This window comes from Myotis yumanensis, unplaced genomic scaffold (assembly GCF_028538775.1).
Source record: "Myotis yumanensis isolate MYYU_CA2020_CCGP unplaced genomic scaffold, mMyoYum1.0.hap1 SCAF_1, whole genome shotgun sequence".
Taxonomy (NCBI): Eukaryota; Metazoa; Chordata; class Mammalia; order Chiroptera; family Vespertilionidae; genus Myotis; species Myotis yumanensis.
The window spans coordinates 334,640-353,641 of NW_027223752.1; the positions used below are offsets into that span (position 1 = coordinate 334,640).

Genomic DNA, 19,002 nt, shown 5'->3' on the forward strand with positions numbered 1-19,002 from the left:
GAAGCGTTAGCGGAGCCTCCCACTGCCTTAGTGGCATTAAAAACCTCTGCAAGCCCTGCCCAGTGTGGCGGCTTCGATGCCCAGTCAAGGGCATGTAACTGGGTTGAAGGTTCAATCCCCGACCCTGGATGGAGCACATGCAGGAGGCAACCAATTGATATCTCTCTCACACATCGATGTTTCTCTCTCTCTACCTCTCCCTTCCACTCTCTCTAAAAAACAATGGGAAAAATATCCATGGGTGAGGATTAACAAAATCCACAAAAAAAACCTAAATGAAAAATCTTAGCTTTTTTTTTTAATCCCAGTAGAAGAAAATATTTAAGCACTTAAGCACATAACACGTTTCTGGACCTTTTAAAAAGCCTTCTGTAATATACTACAACTAGAGGCCTGGTGCACGGATTCATGCACATTTAAAGGAAATTAATTGGAGAAATATTTTAATATTGCTATTCGCCCTTTCTCTATAATAGAAGTGTCAACCAATTCACGATCGACAATGACAGATTGAAACACATGCGTGCAACGGGTGCCAGCGAGAGCTTTATATGTATCACGCATGCGTGAGTCAACTTAGCCTTTTATAGACATAGAATATACTTGCTTAACTAGACCTGCTTTCTGATGTAGCTAAACTTTTCCCAGCCCAGTGAAGCACCCCAACTTCTCTTTCAGGTAATTGTCAGCAACACAGCAGTAAATATCAACACGAAGCAGATTATTATTGTAGATCACGCAGGGAGAACAAAGGGTAAAATATTTAACTGCAGCAGTGTTTGACTATATTCTGTGCAGTGAGAAAACCTGAGGTCATTTTCAAGGTCCACCATTTCTTACTTCTTTTCAGTTGGGTCAAGTTTCTAAGCTTTCTAAATCTCCATTTTCCAGCTAATGAAAAGAAAATAGGATTCCACTGAGTCTCTGATCTATCTATTCCAGGACTTCTGTGAGGACCAAATGAGATGAGGCATGTGAAAATGCTTCACAGGCATTTGGTTAAAGTGTACAATGCTTGCACCTGGCTATGAAGTAAGTCGTGTTCCTGGGCTGAAGAAACTCCAAGGAGGCTAGTCGCTAGGGAGAGGAAGCCGGGCATTGCTATGTGACATCATTACCCGGCACCCACAGCCACCCGCTTCCAGGGTGGGCTGTGCTGTGGGCCACATTTTGCACCATGGGGTCTCGGCAGCACTGGCTGCAATTTGGTGGACTGTTGCTCTGGGGAGGTGGCGGGCCTGTGTCCCACTTGGGGGAAGCTGAGTGTTGCTTGTGGGCGCCAGGTCTGCGGACTGAAACTCTGTTTCTCTGTAAATGGCCAGTGCGCATCAATGCAGCTCCTGCATTGAGCGTCTGCCCCCTGGTGGTCAGTGCGCATCATAGCGACCGGACAGACGGACACTTAGTATATTAACCTTTTATATACAGAGATACTGCAAAGGCTACTTGGAAACTGACATGTTTACACATGCAGTGCAGATGCAAACATTTAGACAGCGGAACACACAACTCTGAGGAATCACACATTTCCAATTCCATAAACATAATCCATGAGAGCAAAGATTATGCCACCAGATATTTTTTACATTATAGGTTGGTTCCCCAAAAAGGGTAATTATAAAACACAAGGAGTCTCTTTTGAACCCTGATAAACAAACTATTTGCAAATATTCACCACGCCCCTTGTCCTGCCACCATGCTCACCAGAGTGTCTTGAAGGAAGATGTACAATACAAACTCTCGTCCTAAGTACCTTACAATCTATTACAAAGGCATTTTAAGTCTTTTGAAGCGGTAGTAGCTGATAAAATCTGAAACACTGAATGTGTGCTTCTGATTCAGTGTCATGCTCATTAAACCTCAGGTCACGTACCGTGGACAGAAACAATTCTAAGTTGAAAGGAGAATCTTTACTACACACGCTCAGATGTGAGCTAACACATTCTACAGGGTTTATCAAAGTCCACAGGAAACTTCAGAAATAACAGTGAAATCTGCTTCGGGAACAAACTGGTTTGCCCCCTGTCCTCTTCAAAGGCTTGGAATATGCAGATCCAGGCACATTTGAGTATTGGCTCTTCATTTTCTAATAAAATGGGCAGGCTTTCATGCAGCTGGATATTAAACATTTTCTTCAAAATGCAAGCACCATTTCAGAAAGCAGGTAATTTTTAAAAAAGATATCTACCTACATCAAAAATGCATCTTAAAATAACAGTATACTCATATTTTAAAATTCAGGAAACGTACATGAAGTCCCTCTAACGTTGAAGCTCTTGGCCAGCCACGGGGCAGAGTGCGAGTGTGGACCAAGGACTGGCGTGCCAGGTGTGATGCCCACAGCAAGGGCACAGGGCGCAGAGGCTCAGAAGTGGGAGCCTTGTCTTGAGCCTCCCTCTCTGCCCTTGACCCGCGCCAGACCCACGGAAGGGGCGCAGGATGGTCCAGGCGGCCACTCCCCACACTCCCTGCTGGAGGCCGTGCCGTGTGCCAGGCCCTGTGTGGACACCTGGGAAGTCAGCACCGGCACAGCACACGTCTCAGAAGCAGGAAGGTGCTAGCAACGTGCCAGCACCCACGGCTGCCTCAGTGCCCGTCCCACCACGCAGCCAGCGCCCTTGCCCTCCCAGCTGGCGGCATCATGCCTGACAGACAGACCTCCACTGAGTCAGGCCCACCACCCTGGTCTGTGACTCTGAAACCCCAAAGCTCTGAGAAGAGGTCCCCAACTCACTGGGCGGAAGGCCCTGATGCACGCAAGGTCACCCCAGTCTCTGCACCACTTGGTGCCAACAGTCAGACCTGCTGCTGCAAGCATCTTCGTGTCGGCTGCCAGGTGCTGGCCAGCATATTCCACAATAAGATCCAGAAATTCCAAACTCCAAGCCACTGTGGCCCAAAGCACGGGCTGCCGAGTGGCGGCAGGCAGGCACGCGGGAAGCGGCCGCGAGCCCCTGTAATGGCCGGGCGCCCGGAGCTGCAGCAATCTGGAGTTAAAGTCCAGATTTGTACAGCTGTTTGCTCCCCAAACTCCCTGAGCAGGAGTGTGGCACGGCCCTCCCCAGAGGCTGGGTGTGCCAGCTGGAAGCAAGGCCACTGTGCCCGCCTCCAGGCGCCTGCCCCGAGGTGATGAGGGAGCACAGGGTGCCCGGTGCCCGGGGAAAGGCGGACACTCAGCAGCTGTGCGAGGGTGAGGGTGGTTGGGGAAGCCAGCCCTAGGATGGGGGTCTGGGGCCCAGCGGCAGGCCCCGGCTCAGGGAAGGCGCAGGCCCCGCCACGCTAGCAGCCCAGGAGGCTGCGGAGAACTGGAAGCAACATGGACTGGTCATGCAACCAAATGACCAGCTACCCAGCAGCTCCCGCAGCCTCGGCCATGCACCTGCCCCAGGAGGGACCTACTGGGCCTGCACACACTCCGGGCCAGGTCACTGTGCGCGGTGATCTAACTGTTCGTGGTGCCCCCTGTGGGAGGGGGAGACCTACCTGGGAGGGGGGCTTACACTAAAGCTGCATGGAAAGGAAAGAAAGCAGGCGATGCAAGAACAGGGAAGAAGCCGTCATCACAGGTGGTGAAGCACTGCCGGAGGCTGGCTCGCACAAGCCGCCTTCCCAGAGTGGAAAGATGCGCGATCTGTTAAAACCGGAAACAGTTCCGCTGCGATGTCCTCGAAGGGGGTTGCCCTCAGGCCCTGCCCTCCTCCACAGCCTCACCCAGGAAGGGGTGGGCATCAAGGGCACGCCGTCCTGCCAGACACCCGAGCTCCCCGCGGCCTCCCCCCCCCGCCCCCCCGCAGCATGGAGGGCTTGCCAAGCGGCTGTTAAGATGCACAGTGGAGGGATATCTGGGGCAGCTGCCAGAGCTCTATTACGGCTAACAAAATGGGTAAGTGACTCTCACACTCTTTAAGGTTAAATGCTCACTTGGGTGAGATTTAACGACAGAACCACAGAACTCAATAATGAAGTGGCTTCTCAAACTTCTCCACCAAAGTACCCCCAAAGGCATAGGAGAAGGAACCCTGAGGGCAAGCACTTTAAAGTGACTCAATTTATGTAAAACCATAGGTTTCCTATTAAAAATTCATGCAAATGTTACATTTAACTCCGTAACGGAGACTACACGACCCTTCCGTCCTGTCCCTCCTCAGCTTCTGACTCAGGCAGTCGGATGTTTTCTCAGGAAAGGCCTGCCAACGCCCCGCCCTCTCCCCTGGCCCTCAGCCGCCCCCCTCCCCCCAGCCTCTCCAGCCCCTCCCACCAGCGCGCGGGAGCCAGTCTGCCCCCAGCTCCCCACCCCCAGCATCCTGTGCTTTCAAGGAGTTGTCCATGCACACATCCCCGGACAAGCTCACCCACCACGGCCTACGCCATCCTCCTGCCCAGGCCCAAGACCTCCACGTTTCCGAATCCATGGTCACCTCTCACTCCACCGGCTCGAGGCCCATATGGCCTCTCCTAGCTCGAAATGTGCGTCCCAGCCCCACCTGCTCTGACTTCCGACTGGTACCCCATCACCAACACCCTGGACCCACTCTGACAACCCCTGGCTCAGCACGTGGCTCAGGGCACACACGCCACACCCACCCATCAGCAAAGACTGTCTACTCCATCTCCAAAGCGTGTTCCGAGTCCCTCCACTTCCCACCCAGCTCCCGCCACTCTGGCCTCCGTGCAGTTCCTAAACCACGCCAAGCATTTCCCCACTTGGAGGTCTTTGTCCTCCCTGACCCGGTGCCCCAGACCTCCGCACGGCCCTGCCCTGTTCGTTCGTTCAGTCCCTGCTCAAATGCAGCTGCTCCGAAAGGCCCTCCCTGACCGCTCTGCAGGCGGCACGCCCACGGCAGCCTGGGCCAGCGCCTGCTTCCCGCCTCGCCTCGCAGCCCTAACTGGCGGCTCACAGGCTGCCTGCTTCCCGCCTCGCAGCCCTAACTGGCGGCTCACTGGTGTCTTGACTGGCCAACCCGTTGGCTACAGGTTGGACTCATTCACCGCTGCATCGCCAGCTCTTGGAACAGAGCCTGGCTCATGGCGGGGGGTGAGGGGGGGGTGTCAATATTTGTTGAATCTGTTCACAGCCTTATTGGGAAACATTATCTTGTGTTAATGTGAAACCGTCATCCACGTACTTGACACTAACGCTAGTCTGCGTGCCCCAGACGCAGAAGTCCAGCCCACATTTCCCACGGCCTCCTGGTGACCTGCGTCCTGGCGGCACCCCAGGAACGGCCGACGGCGGGCCGAGGGCCTGGCTGTGCGAGGCAGAGGCCACTGGAAACAACCTAAGTGTCCAAGGACAGAGAACGGAACCAGGAAGCTGACTTGGCCATAAAGATGAACGAAATCTTGCCATTTGCAACAACACGGATGGACCTTGAGGGCATCACACTAAGTGAACTGAGTTAGAGAAAGACAAGTGCCAATGACTTGCTCATAAGTGGAGCCTAAAAAACAAAAAGACGAGCTCACAGACCACGAGGACAGACGGGGTCCAGAGGGAGGACAGACAGGTGCCCAGAGGCGGGCAGGGAGTGGGTGGAGGGGATGAAGGGAGGCAAACAGGCTCGCTTCTGGGTACAAAACAAACCCTGACAGTGGAGCGCACAGCATGGAGCCCAGCTAGCAACACTGTTAACCCTTTGCACTCCGCTGTCCCCTCTCAGGGGACATCGGAATTCTAGCATATCACTCGGATGTCCCCTCTCAGGGGACATTGCAGTTTATTAGTGATTACGGGGAATTGAGTTATTTCAACGCAACTTTTTAAGACATGCATGTTTCCCTGAAGTTTTATCTTGAAATGGCACAAGAAATTAAATCAAAATATCGTAAAATTACTAAGATATATACAAGAAATGTCAGCGGGTTTTGTGTCGGATTAAACAATAAACTACACATTCCCGATGTGGGACAAAGAAAACGGGACTGCATTGTGTGTTCTAACAGGAAAACACCTGGTGGCAGGCGTCAAACCACTTATTACTGTCAAACATGCACTAATCAGCCTGCAATGCATATTGGGGAGTGTTACAAAACTTATCATACTGTACAAAATTATAAACAATAAAATATTGTTTTTTTTGCTAATATACATTCCTCGATGTCACCCAATTCATATAAGTCCAATATCATTATAATACGTTACTTGGTTCCAAAATTATACTAAATAATACGAGGGTCTGTAAATGCACGTTTCCGCCGCAAAGTAGCGTTGAGTAGCTGGTAGCCAATGTCCAGAATGGTTCGGAGTGCAAAGGGTTAATACACATTTGGAAGTTGCTAAGAGTAAATCTGATAAGTTCTCAACACAAGAAAAAAATTCTATAATTATGCAGGATGTTGGATGCTAAATAGACTTACTGTGGTGCCCATTTCATAGTATATACGTATATCTAATCACTATGTTATACACCTGAAATTACTATAATGTTGTGTCAATTATACCTCAGTAAATAGAAAGAAACTTTGACACAATTACATAATCATCACATAATCAACCAAATAATATGTGATGCTATTAAAAAACACGTCTGGCCTTAGCCGGTTGCATAGTGGTTAGAGCATCGGCTCACAGACTGAAGGGACACAGGTTCAATTCCAGTCAAGGGCACGTACCTCGGTTGCAGGTTCAATCCCCGGCCCCAGGGGTTTGGGAGCAAGTGCAGGAGGCAACCAGTCGATGTGTCTCTCGCACAAAGATGTTTCTCTCTCTCTGTCTCTCCCCCTCCCTTCCATTCTCTCTAAAAAATCTAATGGTAAAAATACCCTCAGGTGAGGATTAACAAAACAAAAAAATGCATAAATATAAGAATCACATAAATAATTTTAAATCTTCTAGTAGTCACATTAAAAAGATAAAAATAGGCAAACTTATGTAATATACATTATTTAACCCAATATAAAATTTTACCACTCAATGTGTAATCAATATAAACAATTATTTGAGATGTTTTCTGTTCTTTTTTCCACATTAGCTCTTCAAAACCTGGTGTAAGCTCACCCTTAGAGCACATGGCAGTGTGGACAGACTGTACTCCACGTGCCCACCAGCCACAGGGTTACTATAGCGGACAACATGGGATTATATCATGAACATTTTCTTTTTCCTTAGTCTGCAAGTGAAAGAGAAAGTTATATTTTGATGAGCTGACCCTAAAATGAACAAGGGAATGCAAAGGACTTAGAATAGACAAAACAATCTTTAAAAAGAAGCAATTTGGAGGATTCTCAAGTCCCCAGGTTCAAACTTGCTATAAAGCTGAATAATCAAGAGCGTATTAGCATGAGGATGGACATATAATAGAAAAGAAGAGAATTGAGAGTTCAGAAATAACCCCTTACATTTGTAGTCAATTAATTTTTGACAAAGGGAAAAGAGTAGTCTTCTCAACTAATGGACAACCACATGCATCAGAATGACACCGAACCCCTACCTCACACCATACACAAATTTTAACTCAAAATGGATCACAGCCTAAAGGCAAGAGCTAAAACTATGTAACTCTTAGAAGAAAACAGGATTAAATCTTCATGCTCTTGGACTAAGCAATGGTTTCTTAGATATGACACCAAAAGCACAAGCAACTAAAGAAAAAAATAGTTAAACTGATTTCATCAACACTAAAAACTTCCGTGCACCAAAGGACAACACCAAGAAAGTGAAAAGACACCCCACAGAATGGGAGAACATATTTATAATCTATATATCTGATAAAGAAATTATATACAAAGAACCCTTATAACTCAGTAACAAAAAGACAAATAACCCAGTTTTAAAATGGGCAAAGGATATGAGTAGACACTTTCCCAAGGAAGATATCTAAATGGTCAATTAGCACATGGAAAGGTGCTTAACATAATTAGTCTTAGGAATATACAAATCAAAACCACAGTGTGAGCCTACTTCACACACACTAGGACGTCTAAAGTAAAATGAATGAACAATAACAAATGGTAGTGGAGATGTGGAGAAACTGGAAATCGCACACATTGCTGATATCCCAGCTGCTCTGAAAAACAGCCTGGCAGTCCCTCAAAATGTTACACATAGAGTTACCGATGGCCCAGCAATATATACAACAGATATAAATACTTAGGTCCTCACAAGAACTAGTATAGGACTGTTCTTAGCAGCATCATTCATAATATCCGAAAAGAGGGAACAACCCCATGCCCACCAGCTGATGAACAGATAACAAAGATGGTGTCTCCCTACAGTGGGGTATCACATGCCTATAAAAAGGAATTACTGAGACATGCTACAAAATGGGTGAACCCTGAAAACATACACTACCCGGACAAAATCAGTGGCCAAAAACCACATACTGTACGATTTCATTTGTATGAAATTTCCAGAAATGGCAAATCAATAGGGACAGGAAATAGATTAATGACTGCCTCGGGCTGGGGAGGGGAGAATGGGAGTGACAGTTAATGAGTACAAGGTTTCTTTTCCGGATTATGAAAATGTTCTAAAATTACAAAGTGGTGCTCATTGTAAAATTTTTGAATATAGTAAAAATGACTGGATGATACACTTTAAAAAGTTGAAGACTATATGTAAACTACATCTCAATAAAGCTATTATATGAAAAAGCAAATTATAAAATATAGAATTGTCATATATAATAAAAGCCTAATATGTAAATCAACTGAACAGCAAGTGACCAGTGGAACGACCAGTTGCTATAATGCACACTGACCACCAGGGGATAGACATGGAACACAGAAGCTGCCCCCCGCCCACAGGCCCCAGGCCAGCCAAGACGGGTGCCAGCAGGGGGGCTCCCCCCATCACCCCACTGGTCGCCCTGCAGAGGGAGGTGACCAGCGGCGGTGGCGGCAGGCGAAGCCAGCGAGTGGGCAGTGACAGGCCGGCCAAGGTGGGTGCCAGCAGTGGCCCCCCGATCGCCCCACAGGTTGCCCCCCAGATGGACCCTGATCATTGGCCAGGCCTAGGGACCCTAACCATGCATGAATTTCATGCACCAGGCCTCTAGTATTTTTATAAAAAGAAAACATCGGTATGCCCCAAGCATGGCTTAGAAGTGATCGGAGAGGGCAGGATTGCATTTGTATTTTTGTATCTCGATTTACCTATTTAACAATTTTCCTGAATGGGAATTCCTGTTTTAATAAAAAAAAAACTGTTTTGTTTTGTTTTCATTTTAAAAGGGTGTTTTTAAAAACTAAAAATTATTTAAATACATTCCTATTTTTGTAAAAATGCATAAGATTATGCCCCCAAAAGAGATGAATGACATACACCAAACATTGGAGCAGGCCCCGCCAGCTGCACTCACACCTGCTGTGTGTAGGTGAGGCAGGACCTCCCCCACCCCCCCATCCCTGGCCCCTCCGTGCCCAGCTCAGCCCACCGCACGGCTTGACGGACAGCACCTGTGCCCCCTCCTGCCTTTCCCATCACCCCTGAGCCTCTCCCCTTCACCCTGCTGCCCTGAAAATCAAAATGTCATTTATCCCATGAAATGCCTGCTCAAGTTTGAGGCTTCGTAAAGCATTTCCTAACACCTGCAGCCAAGAGTCAGCAAACTTTTGCTATAAATGGTCAGGTAATAAATATTTTAGGCTTCGTGGGCCACTGATGGTCCTGTTACATGTTCTTCTTTACTTATCTTTACAAGCCTCAACAAACACACAATCATTTACAAGACTGGAACCAGCACGTCCCCTGAACTAGCTTCTCAGACCCCTGCTCTCGGCGGCCACTAGGCTCCCCGCGCTCCGGACCAGGAGGCCTCCTTTTACACTCGGTCCATTTGGACACAGGCGATGCCGCCTGCCTAGGCAAGTAAGGGACAGGCCACACGGAGTCTTGGCGCCCACTTTCCGTGTCCTGCTGCCCAGGAGACGGCCACTCACCCACACCATCACCAGGATGGCACCTGGAGTGCGCCCTCCTGCACGCCTCACAGGGCAAGACTGAGGCGGCCGGACTCGGCCTGAGGGCAGGGGAGACCTGAGGGCAGGAGAGGCCTGAGGGCAGGAGAGGCCTGAGGGCAGGAGAGGCCTGAGGGCAGGAGAGGCCTGAGGAGAGGAGAGGCCTGGGGACCAGGGGAGGCTGTGAGGGCAATGCCCGTCCTCCAGCCCCGCTCGCACGCTGGGCCAGGCCGCTGAGACCATCAGCACTGGCTGCCCTCTGAGCTCTGGGGGGCGGGGCAGCACCCTGCAGGGATCAGCGCTGTCTGCCCTCCCCACCCCCACCCCGGCCTGGGCTCTGCTGGGGCTCCAGAAGGTGAGGAAAAAATAACTGACAGAAACCCCCATGCAAAACCCCAGCTCTCGGAGGGCGGTCCCTGTGCGCCTGCTCCTCCCGTCCCCGCACCCCCCCGCACCCGGTGAGGAGCGGCTCCCATCTGAGGACAGCGGCCAGGGCCCAGCACTGGGGGGCAGGCTCCTCGGGGGCGAGGCTGGACTGGGTGGGAGACCAGGCAGGCGGGGACCCTGGGTGCTGCCCAGCCCTCCGGCGTCAGCACCCGGAGGCGGGTGGGAAGGGCTCAGGAGCCACGGGACAGGGTAGGCGACAGGGAAGTGAACACGCTGGGGCCTCAGGCCATGGACACAGTGCGTTTCCCCGGCCGGCCTGGTCAGTGAGCCCCAGCCCTGCCCATCCCGCTCTATTCTGCAGCCGCACCGGACTCCCGATCTGTCCCGGCCACACCGGCCTCACGGCAGCGGGAGCTGCGCCTGTCCTGCTGGGTCCCTGGCGCTCAGGGCGGTGCCGGCACCCCCAGCGCTCGGCCAGGAGGGAGGTGAACACACCGGCTGGAGCCGGGGCACGGGGAGCCACGGGCTAAGGACAAACCGGGGCACGGGGAGCCACAGGCTAAGGACAAACCGGGGCACGGGGAGCCACGGGAGAAGTCCTCGATGCTGATGGTTCCTACTCAAAAACTCGTGTCCTGTGACCAAAGCCTCATTTAACCCATGGTTTCTAGGAAGGGCTTGGCCACACCAGCCTGACGGACAGCCGGCCCTCCGCCCGGGCCCCTGACCTCTGAGTGCCCCCGGGCATTTTAATACACTCAGAGCAGGCCCGTGCGACAGTGCAAATTAAACGCATTCTTTACTCTTTACGACCTCATCTAACAGCTAAAGACCAGCTGCCTCCTATAGAAATGGGGAGACTTGGGGATGTAGAAAGCACCTCACCTTCACAATATGAAGCTCGAACAGTCACACATGCCCTGGATCAAGGAGCACATCGGGCACCCCGACACCTGGGCCAGGTAGCTCTCCGCTGTGGGGCTGCCCTGGGCATCCCGGTGTTTACCAGCTCGGGCGGTGCTCACTCGACACCAGCCCCACCCACCAGCCAGGGGGTTTCCAGACACCGCCAAGCGTCCCTGGGGGACACCCTCGCACACACCCACGACCAGCATGACCCGGCCAGTGGCCTTTTCCCATCGCCACTGTAACGAGGACACGGGGATGGAGCGGGGTTGGACTTGAAAGGCTCCCTTAAAACCACTGGCCCAAATCACACGCCGCTGAAACCGAAAGCAGCGCGGTGCCTGCACCCGCCACCCTGCGGGGCTCTGAGCCGTGACGGCAGCGCCCACACTTCCTCTGGACGGGCCGAGTCTGAGCACGAGTCTCTAGGAGGCCTGCCTTCCTGGGGGGCGGGGGAGCTCATCCCCAAGTCTCCCCATTTCTATAGGAGGCAGATCCCGAAGTCAAAGGCATTGCTGACCGATGCCTGGGGGACACACATGAAACGTGCATGTGGAGCTGTTCTCGCACATGTGCAACGGGACCACAGCGGCGGCTGCCTCCTCCCCGCTCCCTGCCCGCAGCCAGGAGGGCCAGCAGGCTGCAGCTCCACGGAGGGCTTGTCTGCAGTCCAGTGGGAGGCCCACTCCAGGGGCTCCCTGCCCAGGACCATGACTGTGTCATCTACCTGAGACTGTCTTGGTGTGCACCGCTCTCTAGAAAGAGTTAGGAACCTTCCACACTCTAAACCAGCGGTTGCTAACCAGTGGTCCGCGCGACCCGAAAGGTCGGCGACTGCTGCTCTAAGTTGCTGAGACGTCTGGTGTCCGGGTCCCCTTCAGCCCACCAGGCCACGAGGTATGAACTCTTCCTCCCACCACGGAGGAGCGGCCACGCCGAGCGAGCACCAGCGCTCAGCCTCCCAGGGCCCCCAGTGGGGCTGGCGATGGTGGTGATCACATCACAACTAGCCACCCACTCCCCAAATTCCTGAAACCAAAAGGCACCAATTATACACGTAGAGCAAACACTCCCTCCAGGCCCAAAGGAAAGAAAACTGAGGACCATAATGAAGCCTTTAGAGACGTGTCCCTCTCAATACAGACTGCTCAGCCAAGGGCGGCCACAATCTCCCCGGCTTCTCGGGGTGCGGGGGGGCGTGAGACAGCCGGGGAGCACCCACATTTTCCTGTCCTGGAGGGTCAGTTCTGGCACACAGGAAGTCTCCTAGCAAAAGGCAAAAGCCGTGAGTTCCAGGTAAAGTAGACACGGATACCTGTGTTAAGATCAGGCTGTTGCTTCAGCCCTGGCCGGTGTGGCTCAGTGGACAGAGCATCGGCCGGCAGACCAAAGGGTCCCGGGTTCAATTCCGGTCAAGGGCATGTATCTTGGATGTAGGCTCCTCCCTTGGCCTGGGCCCTGGTCTAGACTCGTGCAGGAGGCAACCAATTGATGTGCTTCCCTCACATCCATGTTTCTCTGTGTCTCTCCCTCCTCTGGAAAATCAGTGGAAAATGTCCTCGGGTGAGGGTTCACGGCAAAAAAAAGAACAGGCTGCTCCAGCCCGGCCAGCGTGGCTCCGTGGCTGAGTGTCGGCCTAGGAACCAGGAGGTCACGGTTCGATTCCCGGTCAGGGTACGTGCCGGGTTGCAGGTTCGGTCCCCAGTAGGGGGCATGCAGGAGGCAGCAGATTAATGATTCTTCTCTTCATTGGTGTTTCTCTCTCTCTCCCTTCCTCTCTAAAATCAATTAAAAAAAGAAAGAAAAGGAAACAGGAAGCTAACACTGCGGTTCCCAGACACCATCGCTCCAAAGCGCAAGGGTCCTCCACGCCCTCGAGCATCCCAGCTCCTCTGGGAGCCTGCAGGGGGCCGGGGCTAAGCTGCCTCCTAACACGCCTTCTCTTGGTTGAATGTAACAAAATAGCTTCCTCAAAAACAAACTTCCCAGTTTTCTCTTTCTAGGACTGATTCTCACTCTGCCCGCAGGGCCAGGTCCCGCACACACTCACTCCCGGTGACATTGGCCCAGATGCATGCAGGGATGATGGATAGATACCCAGGGCGGGCGCAGCAGATGCTGACGATAGAAAACACTGGACTGTCTGAGCAGCGAGGCCGCCACGCAGAGCACCGAGGTTCTGGGAAAGCAACACCCCGGGGAAGGTGTGCACAGTGAGGTGCCGAGGAAGAAAGCCAGCTGCTGGCTGGGTGCTGGGAGCCGCCAGGAGGTTCGCAGACAGGCTGACCCCGGAGCCACAGCCTCTCACACCAAACCAAAGCCAGTTGTGCTTGAGGTCAGAATACTCTGGAAGCTAGGAAGGAAATCCTGTGTGCGGTGTGCATTACGTAACGCTCCCAGTGAAGTCGGGGGCAGCACCTGCAAGAACCACAGGAATTACCGTCTGCGGTGAGACACACCACATGGAACAGGGACTGAAAACAGCATCACCTCAGTCCAGGTCAGGTTCTGGCACCAAATCTGTGACAAATCCATTCCGTTTTCAGAGGCTCTGGGACGTCAGAATTGGACTGAGGACCTGGGTGCCTCACTTTCTGTGCAGGGGCCTGAAGGTCAAGTCACTCGCTCACGTTCATGCAAGTGGAGGGAAGAGAGGCCACGGCCGCTGGGGCTCCTCCCCTGGAGCAGGTCCAGCCCCTGAAAGCCCTGCTGAGGCGCCCGGGGCACCGGCGGCGTGAGGGAGGCCTGAGTCCGCCTGGCGAGGCGCCTGGGCAGGTGATGCCGGAGCGGAGTGTGCCTTCTGCTGACCCACCGGCTCGGCCCCGCGGGGCGGCAGTCCCACCCCAGGGCCGCTTTATGAAAGATACCCGACACGGCCACGTGCGGGGCTCCCGACGGAAATAGTCTGAAGCGGGCCAGCTTCTGTGTTCTTTCTACTCATCTTAACGTGCAGCCAGGATCCGGAATCGCTGACATGAAGCCACGAGAAGAAGAAAAAGAAGTCACCGATAAAGCAGAGGACAGAGCAGGCAGCCTGGGCCGGCCGGGACTCTGGGAGGCCTCCCATACCGACCAGGGAGCGTTAGGAAATCCCTTGGGATAAACTGCCCGTCCCGGGCTCTGTGGACCGTAAGCACTGTCCCTCCTGGAAACCCATGAAACCCTAGACATCCCACACGGAAGGCCAGTCCCACGGGACAGCCACCCGAACACGAAATCCAGAAGCCTGCGGGCCGCTGACAGCACAAACACGCAGCGGCCGCGAGGAGCAGTCCCGGTGGCGGTAGCTACGCTCTGGGTGTGAGGTCATGAGCGGAGTGGGATCCGCACACGACAGGCAAACTGTGATTTTCCACGACGATCACGAGTCCATGCAGCTGGCCCTGCGCCAGGCAAGCTCTGCCCTCCACCATCACAGGAGGTCCCTGAGCAGGCCTTCCACGCCCTATCTGCCCCCTAAACTCTCACCGTTTCCAATATTCCAGATTAGCCACCGGCTTCCACACCCAGTCTCGGGCCATTGATGGGGTATGTGCCCTTGACGGGGAACTGAACCTTCGACCCGCCGGCGTGCAGGCTGATGCCTAACCACGGAGCACGCAGGCCAGGGCTCGGGTGGGTTCTGAGACCACAGTCGCCCGGTGATGCAGGCTCTCCAAGGAGGCCCATCTGTGAGGCTCCTGGTGGGAACTGGCGAGAGCCCTAAACTGACACGGATGTGCTAACTCACTCGTCCTGTAATCTGCCCTTTATTTTTGTTCTCTTGCTTCTCAGGCCACACAGATGGGCTGAGCCTCCTTTCAAAGGGGGGTGGCCGTCACCTAGGTTTCCAGAGCCCTGGGGGCACGACCTCCTCTCAGGACCTCCACGCCGGGTCCAGAAGGGTTCCCTCTCCAGCCCTGAGACCTGCTGGGCTCCGCCTTGCGGAGCCGTGGACATGGGTGGACCCCCCCTGTGGAAGGAGCCCCCATCCTGTGCCTGCCGGCCGCCCACCGCCTGCCCTCCCCGGCCGGCTTGCTGATGAGCACTCTCCATGCTCCCACCACTCTGGGACTCAGAGGCTGACCTTGCAGGCTGGTGCCTGACGAACAGAATGTTGGAGCTGGAAGAGCCTTATCTGTCGTATGCAGACCTGGGACCTCTATGAAGATGCCTCAAACACACCTTACTTACTTCTCTCTGTGCAAAGTGACTAAAACCTGACGCAGGTCTGGCACCCCTATACCAAACATAGGGAGAATATACGTAGGGTGTCCCAAAAATGCACACACACTGAATAATCATAAAGGCGGTGTTTGTTAACATAGATTTCATTTCCAAAATTGCGCTATCAGCTGTTAAAGTGTGTTCATTTTGGGGGGACACCTGGGTATAACTTTACCGCTGTAAGAGACCTCAGGCATGATGGGAGGGGGTTCAGGAGCCCCAGGGCTCCCTGAAATGCCAGGCATCTGTCAGTCACGCTGACACATCCACCGCCCGCAGCGGTGACTCTGTGGACAGAAGGCTCGCTCCCAGGAGTGGTGGGCATTGCGAACAACGGAAGGGATGCTCGGGACAGCGGGCCTGGGCGCCCGGCGCTGCGGCCGGCACTGCGCTGGGCAGGCTCGTGGGCAGGGCTCCTGGGGGGTGCAAGCAGAGGACCACATGGACCAGAAACCTCAGCCCCTCTCCACCCTCACCAACCCCACACCGTGGGGCTCCCCTGGAGCCAAAGATTCAGATTTCTTGTGTCCACTCCCCACGCCCTGTGGCCTCGCACACTCGCTAGGCTCCCTGGTGCTGCGGCACCAGCTGGGGGCTGAGAAGCAGGGCTCACAGAAATGACACTCAGGGGCAGAGCCAACGCAGCCTCTGCACAGGCTCGTGAGGCACCCCCACCGCCACACGCCAGCCTGGCTTTCGCAGGGACGTCTGCACGGGGTCCCTAGAACAACCCGGGTGAAGAGAAGGACATTTAGGGTACATGGGCTTACTGGCATTGTCTCAATGAAGCTTCACTGAAGAACAGAGAGAGAGAAGCTTAAGCCCCATGATACTCTTCAAAATGAAAGTGACGTTCTCAAGGTATTTAAAAATAACCTAATAGGAAGGGAAACTTTATGGACCCAAAGTCGTACCTGGAAAACTCCTGACAGCCTGGCCTGGGTGGCTCAGTGGTTGAGCACCAACCTATGAACCAGAAGGTCACGGTTCAATTACTTGTTCGGGCACATGTCCGGGTTGTGGGAGTGTACAGGAGGCAGCCGATCGATGATTCTCTCTCATTATCAATGTTTCTATCTCTCCCTCTCCCTTCCTCTCTGAAATCAATAAAAATATATTTTTAAAAATCTCCTGACAAACAGATGATCAAGGATGCCTGCTGGTTGTGTAAATAAAACATACCTTTTGTACAGGCACCTATCATTGTATGAATGGGTGCATTCCAAAACCTTATTCACAAATTCTTGGTACAGAACACGGAATTCAGCCTGGCTTTCCAACATTGCAGGCATGTGAGTGCAAGTGTCCGGACCCTCCAGACCAGACCAGAGGCCAGATAAACACCAGTGAGTGGCCTCAGTTAATGCCACATAGAGCAGCAGAAGCGCCAGCTGAGCCCTGCCTGGTCACCCACAGAACCATGAGATGGAGGGACAGACCACTGTTTGAGGTCACTGATGCTCAGGGTGGTTTGTCACGCAGCTCTCGTTTCCTGAACAGCCTGTGGCTCTTTCAGGAAATGACAGAAGCACATCTCTCTGCTGTCCTGGCACCAGGAATAGAGTCCCTTCCTCCATTCTCCGCTGGTGGACCCAGTGTGGTGGCAGCATCACCAGGATCTCCCAGCTACCAGCCCTTTTAGGGGCAGCTTGGTGTTGGGAAACCATCAGAGTTCCCTGTCTGCTTTGAAATCCTCCTAGAATCTGAGCTAAGGGAGGGCAGGGTTCAACATTCTGAATAAACGCGAGGCACGGTCAAAACGCGGTTGGCAGCCAACTACCAAGCCAGACACAGATACCACAAGAAAAGGAAACTAAAGACCAATGTCCCTTACGAACCTGGATGCAAAAATTCTCAACAGAATAATAGCAGACCGAATCCAACAACACCTTAAAGGGAACAGCCACCACAATCAAGTGCGATTTATCCCAGGAAAGCAAGGGCGGTTCAACACATGAAAATCCATGAATGTGATGCACCACATTAACAGACGGAGGGGGAAGACATGCGTCCGTATCAACAGACACACAAAAAGCACGTGACAAAACGCAACAACCTTCCATGATCAAACACTCCGCAAAGAAACTTCCTAACATGATAAAGGGCACTTATTTTTGAAATCCTACACTAACTCCATAAGCAATGGTGCAAGTCTGAAAGAGTCCCTAAGATCAGAAACAAGACAAGGCTGTCTGCTTTCACCACTGCTGGTCAGCACTGCAGAGCCCCAGCCAGAGCAACCAGGCAAGAAAAAGAAACAAGAGGATCCAAATTGGAAAGAGATTAAAAGCATCTCTATTGCATTTGTCATGATTCCGCATGTAGAAAATCCCATAGAATCCACAAAAAGCTACTAGAGGTAATACAACCAAACTCAGCAAAGTTGCAGGCTATATGATCACCACACAAAAATCAGTTGTGGCCAACTGGTGCGTGGCTCAGTGGTTCAGCTTCGACCTATGAACCAGGAGGTCACAGTTCAATTCCAGGTCAGGGCACATGCCCAGGTGCTGGGCTCGATCCTCAGTGGGGGGAATGCAGGAGGCAGCTGATCAACGATTCTCTCTCATCACTGATGTTTCTATCTCCCTCTCCCTTTTTCTCTGATTTAATAAAAATATTTTTTTAAATCAGTTGTGCTTTTATATACAAGCAATGAAAAATCTTTTAAAAATTAAGGAAACAATTTGATTTACAGTAGCATCCAAAAGAATACAATATCTAGGAATAAATTAAGCCACAGAGGTGCAGACTTGGTCACTGAAACAGAACCTTGCTGAAAGAAATGAAAGATATGAAGACATGGAACAGTATCCCATGGTCATGGACTAGGAGACCGAATATGGTTAAGATGGCAACTCCCCAAAGCACATGCAGTGTAATTCCTCTCAAAATTCCAAACTGTTTCTGCAGAAAGCGAAAAACAGAATCTAAAATTACTATGGAGCTGCAAGGGATCCCAACTAGCCCAAGCATATAGGAAAAATAGGTTGGAAGACACACTTCCCAAAATTATTTCAAAACTTTCTACAAAGCTGCAGCAACTACCCGGCCAGTGGGGCTCAGTGGTTGAGCATTGACCTATGAACCAGGAGGTCACAGTTCAACTCCCCGTCAGGGTACCTGCCCAGGTTGCTGGCTCAATCCCTAGTAGGGGGCATGCAGGAGGCAGCCGATCAATGATTCTCTCTTCATTGATGTTTCTTTCTCTCTCTCTCTCTCTCCCTTTCTCTATATTCAATAGAAATATATATATGTGTGTGTGTATATATATATATATATTTTTTTTTTAAACTATAGTAATCAAAACACAGTGTGCTATTGGCATAAAGACAGACCTATATAATGGAATAGAGAGTCCAGAAATAAATTCAAACATCCGTGGCCAATTGATTTCCAACAAGGCTACCAAGACCATCCAATGAGGAAGAACAGTTCCTTCAACACATGGTGCTGGACAACTGGGAAAGCACTTGCAGCAGAACGGAGAACCCCTGCCTCACTACACACATAAAAATGAGCTCACGGGGATCAGTCTGAATGTAAAAGCTAAAACTATAAAACATATAGCAAATCTTCATGGCCTCAGATTTGGAAATAGATTCT

General features: G+C 52.0%; 1 protein-coding gene across 5 annotated transcripts in view; it reads right to left on the minus strand.

The window, feature by feature from the left end:
• The window catches only part of TRAF3 (TNF receptor associated factor 3), a 90,624-nt gene that overhangs the window by 62,339 nt on the left and 9,283 nt on the right, over positions 1-19,002 (minus strand). The window contains exon 1 of one of the 5 annotated variants that reach the window (XM_070411558.1): positions 11,170-11,225. The exons of the other annotated variants lie outside the window; for them this stretch is intronic. The gene's annotated coding sequence lies outside the window, so the exon portion shown is untranslated. Of the gene's footprint in view, positions 1-11,169; positions 11,226-19,002 lie in introns of those variants that run through there. 5 annotated transcript variants of the gene reach the window in all.